This window comes from Euprymna scolopes, chromosome 41, assembly GCF_053919585.1.
Source record: "Euprymna scolopes isolate OS-2025 chromosome 41, ASM5391958v1, whole genome shotgun sequence".
Classification (NCBI taxonomy): domain Eukaryota; kingdom Metazoa; phylum Mollusca; class Cephalopoda; order Sepiida; family Sepiolidae; genus Euprymna; species Euprymna scolopes.
The window spans coordinates 2,492,838-2,505,000 of NC_136522.1; the positions used below are offsets into that span (position 1 = coordinate 2,492,838).

At 32.1% G+C, this 12,163-nt stretch overlaps 1 long non-coding RNA gene across 1 annotated transcript in view; it reads right to left on the reverse strand.

Moving 5' to 3' along the window:
• LOC145266304 (uncharacterized) overlaps window positions 1–12,163 on the reverse strand; it is a 53,560-nt gene that overhangs the window by 40,434 nt on the left and 963 nt on the right. The gene's annotated exons all lie outside the window — the stretch shown is intronic.

Below are 12,163 nucleotides of genomic sequence, written 5' to 3' on the forward strand. Positions count from 1 at the left end.
AATTTTATTTCCCATAACAGTTAAAGGGAGATAATTCAGGTCGTTTGATGTTTTCGGTCTAGTGATTACTAGAAAGCGTCTATGATTTAATAATTAATTTAATCAAACAGACCCAGAACATGCTACGATAGCTTATTCAACAAATTATATATATAAATTATGTCTTTAATCTTAAAAACTGTTTTTTACCCATGGGTTTAACCCACATCTGTTATTAATCCACTAGCAGCTTAGGTTGCTCATGTCTTCAAAGCCAGAATTATAATTCGTGTGCAGTATTCTTGGATATCTAAACAAAATGGTATATATCGTCTAATTATTATTCTGACAGCAAAACCACCCAATAGCTACAAATGTGTTGGACTCCGATGAGAAGATGTCAACCCCTGCATTTATGGATAAAAACATTTACAACAAAGAATAAAGTAAGTAAATAAATTAACCAGCATGGATTCTACAAACTTAAGATGTCAGATGATAAAATTAATTAAATTAATTTCCAGTCCCCAAATTGCTAATTTAATTTTTTTAATAATAATTGCTAGTTTATTGTTAAGTTGTTTTATTGATTTGAAGAGGGTATCACTTATTTCACCATCAATACTGCTACAGCTGAATACAAAAATGCTCATCGTTATGGAAAAATTTCCATTCTTAGATGAGCTTTATACATTATTTATATTTCTTACCCAGTTTAGAATAATATATTTGCTTATTAGATTTGGATCCCTCCATTAGATTATATCATTTCCAACTATTTAACTCTACATTTAAGTTTAATCCTAGCGTTTAATTCCAGTAACAATAAGGTCTTAATAAAAACTTCCAACCAGACCTTAAAAATCTTTTCACCTGCCAATAAAGAAGAATTACTCCAGAAAATGCCCAACTTGCATTTCTACTCTCTGATGTGGATTACCCAATATACAGCTTGGATCTCATTACCTCACTGATTTAAGGGACAGTTACCTTAGATTTTACCGCGCAATTTGGAAGTAAACCTTTATATCCTTTTCTTCAATTTCCCCTGCTATATGACTTCTATTTAATGAATTTTTTATTATGATTTTCCATGTCTAACTGACTTTAGCAAATAGGTGAATACCGTTATATCTATTTGCTAACATTTTCTCCTCTGATAATGGCTGCATGAAGGCGCGCCTGCACTTTGTAAATGCTGTTTTTTAAAAAATAAAAAATAATATTTCTATTATTTTTTTAACAACTTTAATAGTTTATTTTGGAAGTATAGTCCATAAAGAAAATAAACAACCAAGAGAAATTACGAGTTTTTTTTTAATATTTTATTTTCAGTTTTCAGTTTCGTGTTAGTGCTCAGCTCAGCTTAGCTTCTAACGCAAATCCTAGTAAATCAATCCCATTTATTGGCACGGTTGTTGTAAAAATGAAACGGAAACTTAAATGTAGCTCCGTTTTAATCTTTTTTAAATTGCCCCCCCAACGAATATAATCAAAAGAATAACATCCAACAATTTATATACAAAACACAAAATATAGAAAAAAGAAAAAGAAAAAAGTAACGAATGGGAAATAATTTCATTTTTAAGCGAAAAAAGTCAGTTTGGTATATCTTTTTATTACTTTTTACATAAGTCCAACTTACTATTCACATTGAAAATATCATTTATAGGTTGTCGGGTACGTTTACAACGAATAAACACTCCAACCTACTTATGTTAAGAATGGCTCTCGGAATAGACACTCCAAACCTATCCATGTAAAGAACGGCGTTCGGAATTAACACCCCTAACCTTGTCAGCATACCCGAAAACCTATAAAAGTTGACATGTCGAATGTGAACGATGAGTTGGACGTAATGTTAAAATGTACCGAATTTAAAAGAGAACGAAATTTAAATTTCCATTTCATTTTTACAACAACCGTAAAGCAGAGCATTCTATGCAAATTTTACCTAACTTAGTGTATCATTGTTATTTTATTTCAGTAAAAATAATATTTAGGTTTGGATATAAATTCCTTAACTCCTTTCACACTAAATAATTTAGGTGACTGAAATAGGAATCTAATTGAATCTTTAATGTCCTGAATAGTAAAAAGATGATCCACAATGGTCGATTTGCTGCTAATATCCATTGTTTACGGGCAAAAATAAACGAATTTTTTTGTAGGTTTCTGATTACTTTTTGATTGTATTTGAAAGATTAAAGACTAAACTTAATTTCCCAAAGGAAAAAATATTTGTACACGTGAAAAAAAAAGTTATGAAAAATGTTTTCACGACGAGCTTACAAATTCAGCTAAATTTTGAAGTTGAATAAATTCATTGTAAAAATCCTTTTAGAGATAAATATTAGTTTTCTGGGTCTATTTCAAAGGTAATTTGTAAAGTAAAGTCCTAAGATATTGAATTAAATAATAAAAAAGAAACCATTTTTTTATGCTAAAAATAGCATCGGTAGTGCGAGAAATTAATTTTGCTTCGAGTTATATCGAATTCATTAATACGGACTTTAGGGGCTTTTTTCGTAATGTTACTGTAAAAATTATTTTTTTATTGTTACAAATTACGATGCTTTAAAAAAAAGCAAAAATAAATTCTTGCGTTTTTTATTTACTACTGAAAACCATAACTTTAGTAAAGGTATTATTATATTTTTTTTATTGTTAAAATTACGATGATTTATTTATATAAAAAAAGAAAAATAATCACATTCTGTTTACATTAAGCAAGACCACCACGGTCTGCAATGGTGAGACCAAAAGATCCTTTTAGTGATGTCACGTGACGACAGGCGGTGATACGTCCTCACATAAAAAATGTCTCATCGGTACAAAGAAAACCACCTATTTGTAACAAAAATTAAGTATAATGTTATAACTAAAAAAAGATATATAAAAACACGCATGGGTACAGTAAACATATTATACCAAAATGTGGAAGCATCCGTCCAGTGATTATTTAGACTACCAATAACGAACGAACCAAGAATTATATATATATATATATATATATATATATATATATATATATATATATATGTATATATATATATATATATATATATATATATATATATATATATATATAAAATTTTAGTCATTCAAGGAATTAAAAAAATTATGAAGCGAAATGTTTGAATTTCAAAGATTTTTGTTATTCTATGTAAGACAAAGAAAATTTATTCTTTGTCTTACATAGAATAATAAAATGATAAAAATATTTTGATTTAAAATTCAAACATTTCACGTCATAAATTTTTAAATTCATTGAATGACTAAAATTTGATTTATTTGCTCTATCTTGTATATCGAGCAATTCTTATTTAGGTGGGATAATACTTATAGAATATTACTACCAGTAATATCTTGTAAAACTTATAATCACAGTTTCAACACCACTATTCTAAATTATATTTGGAGTAGTAATTACAAAATCAAATCTTTTTTCTGAAATAAATCATTATATTACAAACAACTCTGCCTATTTTTCCTTGATGCCTGATTAATATTCGAGTTTTAGGCTGGAATTGACAAATGAATTTGTCGTCGGTGGTATCCTAGTACTTCCGTTTTTTTTTTCTAAAATCATCTCCGAATGTTGGCGATCAGGTAAAGAGCACTTTAACTGATGAATGCTTATTTGATGGTTTTGGCGGGAACCGTAAGAATGAGTCGTAGTATCAATAAGAGTTTTAGCATTAAGTATTGTAGAGCAAAGACAAATAAGTGTGCCACGAAAAGTGGACCAGGGTCATTACTTATTCGTAAAACATTTGACTTTCTGTAACGGATGTCCACCCACATGTATAATTCTTTACACATTTCAAGCAGCAATAAAATCAAAAGAGGCCCATAAATTGTCCCGGCAATTTCGAAACTCTTGTCCTCTTTCTGTTCGATTTGTAAGAAAGTATTTAACTCTCAAATGTACATTTATCATACTTTCAAAAATGACCTTCCTACACCTGTCTTCCCCTCGGCTTCCCTTACAACTCCAACACGGTCATCTTCGAACCTAAAATGCTTGGTTCATTCCTTTCATTAGTTTCATATCTAATAGAAAATGGTGGGATCCTTCTACCGCTCCAGAAGATATCTCACTACTGATGCAATTCTCTACCTGTATAGAAGCCAAGTACGTCCAAGGATGGAGTACTGCTGCCACATCTGAGCTGGACCTGCTAAAAACAGCCTATCCTGCCTTGACAGAATACAAAATAGACTTCGTGGCTTAGTGGTGGATGCCATTTTCTCTTCCCTGCAACCCCTCTCCCATAGAAGAGACGTTGCTAGCCTGCCTTTATTTTATCGTTATTTCCATGACAAGTGCTCGTCCAAGCTCCAATCTCTGCCACCCCCTCGCGAATTTTTCACGAAAAAACACCCGTCTAACTGAAACCACTGCCAGTAATTTTCCCGACTCTTTATCTGTGCCTAAATCAAAACGTAGATTCCATGAACAAAGCTTCTTTCTTAGAAGTGCACGCCTGTGGAACTCTCTTCCGCTTGTCTGTTTCCCACCTGATTACAACTTGGACGTCTTCAAGTCCAACATAAACAAATTCCTGGTGAATCACCCCCTTAAGTAATGACACTTTATCAAATCTCCAATACTAATGATTACTACAATACTATCCCATTGATTACTGTACACGCAATAACCCTTATCCCCGAGTGGCTTCCGGGCCTTGATAAGTGGTGACTACCATGTAAAAAAAATCTCTCAGTGTATTCTTCTTTATTCAACTGACAATTTAGTCATCTCAGTAATCCTTAGCCTTGAGCGGGTTTTGACCATGATAAGTGCTGACGTATATATAGCATAAATCTCACCTGTCTGTTTAAATGTATGTATGTATGTATGTATGTATGTTTGTATGTATTTTTGTCAATTGTTATTTTTAGATTCGAATCCCGTTGTCGCTAGTCGTAGTGGTGTAAATATTGAAATGGTTAACAAGAAGACTCGGAAACAGTGAAATAAACAATATACCAACAGAAATACAGACAAGTATGTTAGTCGAGTGGGAACTCTGCTCAACTGAAGGACAAGGAATGTTACGACTCTCTCCCTCTAAGTCTTGGGACCAGACTGACTGGAAAGCAGAACCTCCTTACCGGAAATGACGTAAGAAATAATCCATCGTCATCCAAAATTATTACCTTCATAAACGTGCATGCGCAATATACGCGCAGCGCGGTGTCGCCCGGTAGTGCGTATACACTCATAAGCATATATGTATAAAATGTACAGTTATAGTTATTGTGTCTATCTGCAGTATAAATGTGTCTATGCGTGCTTGCTAAATGCATGTATAAAATATCATACGTCATTGTTGTTGCTGTGTGTGAGGGGGTTTAACACATTCAAATAGACAGTTCAACACGACCGTTCTTTAACGAACGACTAAACTTTTTTTTTTACAGTTTCATAGGGTTTCCTTCATTCGCCGGTTGTTTCTTCTTCCTTGAAGTTCTGTAATAAAGATATTATTCCTATTTACTTGCCCCCCCCACCCACGAGAGGAAAGTTAGACACAAGGTCCGTTTTTAATGTGTGGAAAATTCTAGCTCCCACAAAAGGGGCACTCTGGATAGAAACAAAAATAAAAAAAAATGTCTCAGTTATAAAGGACTTTTCCTCCACTGATATAACATAGATAGAAGTGTAGTTACAGAACAGATACTACACTGTGATCTCGTTATTCTTTGTCTTCAAGTCCCCGTGGTTATCTGAGCCGTAATCTACCTTACTAGGATTTCTGACATCTTAACTGTGGCACCCTAATAGCTCCGAGGGTGTACAGTAACGACCTCATGCCTTGATGGAGGGGAGACTAAAACTTGCTGCTATGGTTTCAAATGATCTGAAATAACAGCAAGGGGAGACTTGATTCCAAATATTTATCATATGTTATATCTCCCCTCTTTTGTTTTCACAGATTAAGTAAATTTCACAGGGTATAACGATTATTTGATACTGAATATATTCACAATCATACAGCAAGTTTTACTCTCTCCTCCATCAATGCCAGAGATTTTGGGGATGTATGAGAAAGATGAGATAGGAGAGGGGTATATATATATATATATATATAAAGCTTAACGTCTGTGTGTGTGTCTGGTCACGAATAGGCTCCTATATGGTTGACTATTATAGAAAACTGATCACATATAATGATAGAAGATGTATCGAGACACAGGAATGGGTATGTTTGATCTGGCATAATGATGATTCATTAAAATTGTGGCATCTGTTTTCGCGCCTGGTCCACAAAGTATGGAAATAAACAATTTAAAAATTAGAATAAAACGTTTACAAGTGTTTTTGATATAGATGTACATAAGAATATTTTGATAAGTATGTTTTAACTTAAATAGAGATGGTATAATAAAATTGTGGGGTCTGCGTTCGCGCCTGGTCTCCATAGAATGGAAATAGGCACAAACTTTAATAAAGACTTTTCATATCTATCTGCGTAAGTATACTCTGATAATTATGTTTCAGTTTGAAGAAATATGGTATAATAAAATTATGGGGTGTTCGTTCGCGCCTGACATCCATAGAATGGAAATATGTCACAAAGTTTAACAAGTTTTTTTTAATATAGATCCACAGAATATTGGGATAAGTGTTTCAGTGTGAACAGGTATGGTATAATAAATTATGGGATCTATCTATTTTATTTTTACTTTCATCATATTTTGCTTTGGTTTTGATACCCCGAAATTCGAAGCTATCTCTTTACAACCCTTCCTTTTCATAACCTATCATATTTTTATAAATCAGAGTCCATTTTCTGTAGGCTGTTTTTGAACCCAGTCAACGATGGGTACTTTTGATATATATATATATATATATATATATATATATATATATATATATATATAATGGAACGATAACAGTGTCAACCTAAAGAAAACAACACTACATCTTTATTTTAAAACTTTTATTGAAAAAAATCAATTCAAGTTATTTGATTATGTAGTAGAGCTGACATCTATTTAATGTAGCCGCCTTCAGCCTCAATCACCGTCTCGATACGGGTCTGGAACTAGAAGCATGCCTTTCCCACGAGCGCCGGCGGATGGTGGCGATCAGGCTGGCTTTGGTTTTGTAGATTATGTTGGTGATTTTCTCGACGTATGACCAAACGAAATAGTCCAGCGGGTTCAGGTCGGGATAAGAGGGGGCAGTTAGAGAAGTGTACAAAATCGTAGCACTCCTGAAGCCAAGCCTGGGTCTCTTTGGATTTGTGGACCGGCGTAGAGTCCTACTGCCACTCGCAGGGTCTGCCATCTGATTGCACCCGGAATCTTCAGCATAATCAGTTACCCAGTGCCGCCAAAAAGAAAGTACGCACTTGTCATTTCTTAAAAAACGGCAAATTTAAGCTAAATTGAATATAACTGTTTAAACAACCTATACCTCATTTGATTCACCTTTTATTCCTTTATAATTTTACCTGGTCATATTTGACTTTTTATTGAAGCGTTAAAACTGTGCACCTAGGATAAAATTCTTCATCCTATATTCGGAGGACGTGCTGCCTACCATAATTGCCTAGCCCACTGAACTTGCTTTTGTCGCTAAAAATCACTTTCGAACAATATGAAGAGTCATGATCTTCATTGCATCTGACGAAATTCAGACGACGCTTTCTGTTCTTTACAGAAATCATTAGCTTGCGTCTCGCAACACAGCTTCGCAATTAAATTTCTTCAATCTGTTATTAACTGTAAAAAAATAGCACTTTTTAACAAGATTATACTGTTGCTGGATTTGGGGAGCCGTTTCAAATCTGTTTCCGAGGCTATGGATCTTTATAGCATTGTCTCCCTTGTAAGAAGTAACTCTAGGACGACCAAATTTAGGGCATCACAAACACTGCTGGTGTTTTTGTGCCTTTGCACAGTCATTCGTACCGTTTTCTTGTCACATTTCAATCTTCAGCCGATTTCTCGATTGGATGATTCAGAAAGGTGAAGATTAATGAGTTCCTGACGATCACTTAGAGATACTCGATGTATATGGACTAAATGTTACGTTGTATAACCTGGGAACAACAACAATTACGATTAGAGAAGCTAAAAGGTGGATATTTTAAGCTGGTTTTAAGCTCATTTTTTAAAGGTGGATATTTTAAGCTGGTTTTAAGCTCGTTTTTTAAAGGTGGACATTTTAAGCTGGTTTTAAGCTCATTTTATAAAGGTGGATATTTTAAGCTGGTTTTAAGCTCATTTTTTAAAGGTGGACATTTTAAGCTGGTTTTAAGCTCGTTTTTTAAAGGTGGATATTTTAAGCTGGTTTTAAGCTCATTTTTTAAAGGTGGATATTTTAAGCTGGTTTTAAGCTCATTTTTTAAAGGTGGACATTTTAAGCTGGTTTTAAGCTCATTTTTTAAAGGTGGACATTTTAAGCTGGTTTTAAGCTCATTTTTTAAAGGTGGATATTTTAAGCTGGTTTTAAGCTCATTTTTTAAAGGTGGATATTTTAAGCTGGTTTTAAGCTCATTTTTTAAAGGTGGATATTTTAAGCTGGTTTTAAGCTCATTTTTTAAAGGTGGATATTTTAAGCTGGTTTTAAGCTCATTTTTTAAAGGTGGATATTTCAAGCTGGTTTTAAGCTCATTTTTTAAAGGTGGATATTTTAAGCTGGTTTTAAGCTCGTTTTTTAAAGGTGGATATTTTAAGCTGGTTTTAAGCTCGTTTTTTAAAGGTGGTTTTAAGCTCATTTTTTAAAGGTGGTTTTAAGCTCATTTTTTAAAGGTGGATATTTTAAGCTGGTTTTAAGCTCATTTTTTAAAGGTGGATATTTTTAGCTGGTTTTAAGCTCGTTTTTTAAAGGTGGATATTTTAAGCTGGTTTTAAGCTCATTTTTTAAAGGTGGATATTTCAAGCTGGTTTTAAGCTCATTTTTTAAAGGTGGATATTTTAAGCTGGTTTTAAGCTCGTTTTTTAAAGGTGGATATTTTAAGCTGGTTTTAAGCTCATTTTTTAAAGGTGGATATTTTAAGCTGGTTTTAAGCTCGTTTTTTAAAGGTGGATATTTTAAGCTGGTTTTAAGCTCGTTTTTTAAAGGTGGATATTTTAAGCTGGTTTTAAGCTCATTTTTTGCTGCAGGATTTCTTTTTGCCATCTTGATCTGAAGCTACTTATTTTTTAAATTGATGTGAACAAATAGAAACAAGTAAAATTATAGAGGAATAAAAGGCGAATCAAATGAGGTATAGGTTGTTTAAACAGTGACATTCAATCTAGCTTAAATTTGAGGTTTTGGAAAAAATGGCAAGTGCGGACTTTGTTTTGGCGGCACTATATCTATATATCTATAAAAGTGAACGTGTCTGTGTGTGTGTGTGTCTGTGTACATTTCCTTACGCTATAATTCTGTTTTAAGTCTACACACTCGAAATTTGATATACAGGGTATTGAGATTTGGGAAAATGTTTGTAATCGGTTTTCGGCCAGAAATTTGGCTGTTAAGGGGTCAAAGTTCAACGATTTAGCCTTTAAGAACTCTACCAAACTCCTCCGACAATTTTAGGTATAAACGATTGAAATTTTAGATATGGGGTCCTTGGACATGGATCTAACTTAATAACTTGATTTGAGCCTAAAACAATAAATGTTAAGGGGTCATAATAGGGGTCAAATTGAAATTGAAAATTTTTTTACCTCTGAGGTCTCTTCTAAATTACTCAGACAATTTATGGTCTAAACATTTGAAATTTTACATAAAGGGTATTCAGAGATAGGGAAAGCTTTCGGTTTGGGTCGAAAATTTGAGCTACCAATATATGAATGTATGTATGTATGTTTGCATGTCTGTCTAAAACTTTCGACAGATTCAACGGCTTTTCACAAGATCAGTATTGTTTTGAAGCTCAACTGTTCAGACGACAAATACCAAAAAGTTGGCTAAAAACATTAATTTCTTCACGCTCAACTGGGCATTTTCTACAGGGAGGGGTCGCTTTTTTCGCCGATATTTTCGAAAGTCATCACCTCTTTTCGATTGCCTAGCCTTAGTTTAAACCTACGTCACTTCCGGTTTGGCGGTGGTCGTAACAGCAAAGACATCACGTTTTTTTTCACGTTATTTTTCTCACGTTATTTTTCTCCTGCGCGATACGGGTTCAAGCCTCTCTACCTAATACCACTAAATTTTTTTTTTGCTGAACACACACCTCCAAACACCCGGGCAACACCAGGCAGCCATGCTATATATATATATATATATATATATATATATATATATATATATTGCACACACACGCACGCACACACACACACACACACACACACACACACATATATATATATATATATATATATATATATATATATATATATATATAACTTTGTAAAAGGTGTCCCATCCCAAAATAATATATACAATATTTGAATTGGTATAACTTGTTTAATTTAATGATTTCAACCTTCAAACAACATTGGTGGAATACTGGGATAATTTAGTAAAAGTTAGCAAAAACAGTTTTTAACTTGGGATAATTTTAGAATATCCATAAAATGTATCCTAAGCTATTTTTGCCTAATATACTTTTCATGTCGTGAAGAAATAGACCAACGAAACATTCTGCGAAAACGGAGAACGGAGACGCTCTGATATTATTGTAGCTCTTTTGTTAAAACTGCAAAAGTATTTATCTAAGCTAGCAGAGACGCCCGGCAAAGCAAAGTAAAGTACGCTTAAATATGATATTTTAATTATTGAAGATTTCGTATATATAATTGTATAATTAATGTTCTATCAATTTTTATATATTATAAACTGCGATTTTAAAAGTAAAAAAATATATCCATATGACTTGGGTGCATCAGCTTTAATCCAAACCGAAACCAAAACTTATGAAATATGTATATATATATACATTATTTTAACAAATCCAAACATTATGTTGTTTGAAAATGTTCAGAAGAACAGCCTTTCTTCAGACTTATTGAATAAAAAAACACTTTAGCAATAAAACATTATGTATAACAGTCGTGAAACAATTGCAGATTTCATATATATCATTATCGAGTCAATTTTCCTATATATTATAAAGTTGTGATTGCAAAACTGAAAATTATATCCATATGATTTTTAAAAATATGCATATGTATATATATATATATATATATATATATATATATATATATACTTTTCATTTGTTTTTACAAAAGAATTTTCACAAGAACAGCCTTTCTTCAGACTTATTGAATAAAAAACCTTTTAACAATAAAACATTATGTCCGAATAGTCGTGAAACAATTGTAACTAACGATGAAATACAGTATTTGTTGCTATCAACCAATTCTTTGAAGTCTTGGTTTTTGGTAAAACAATATATGAATGATCAGTTATGAAATATGATAATTTTGTAGCTTACAGTTTAATTCATCTCTTTTTGGCTTAAAATTTATTGGTATATGAACGATTACTGAATTATATGAAGCCAGTAAAATTCGGAATACTACAAATAAGACTATATATATATATATATATATATATATATATATATATATATATATATATATAATTATTTACTATAATAATTATTTATATATATGTACACATTATGTAGCCAGACTTTGTGGAAGCATCCTGTAGATTATGTAACCAGACTTTGTGGGCATCCTGTATATATATATATATATATATATATATATATATACACATGCATAAGCCTGAAGAGTCCTAGAGTGGATGAAACGCGGAATATTCAGTGTAGCTTAATCGCCATAAATATTTTATAAATTACTATATATATATATATATATATATATATATATATATATATATATATATATATATATTCCTAATAAAGTTATTTATTACAAGAAATGGAAGTCCATAACAATTAAACGACAATCAATCGCTATCCTATTGATATATATTATCTGTAATGAATGAACGACAAAAGTCTATATTACAAAATTCATAATGTTGACTGTCTTACAATTTATTCGTTTGATTAAGCTGACACAATTCCTGTAATTCTTCTTCCGTATCTCATTCACTTAATTATTATATCAATCAGTGAATATATTTTGCGTTTAAACTCATCAGAAATACAAAATAAATTAACTTATTGATGCATTACTTGGTTGCTTGTGTGCTACGAAACAGATACTGTTAAAATTGTAAATGTCAACTGAATTTAAGGAATAAATA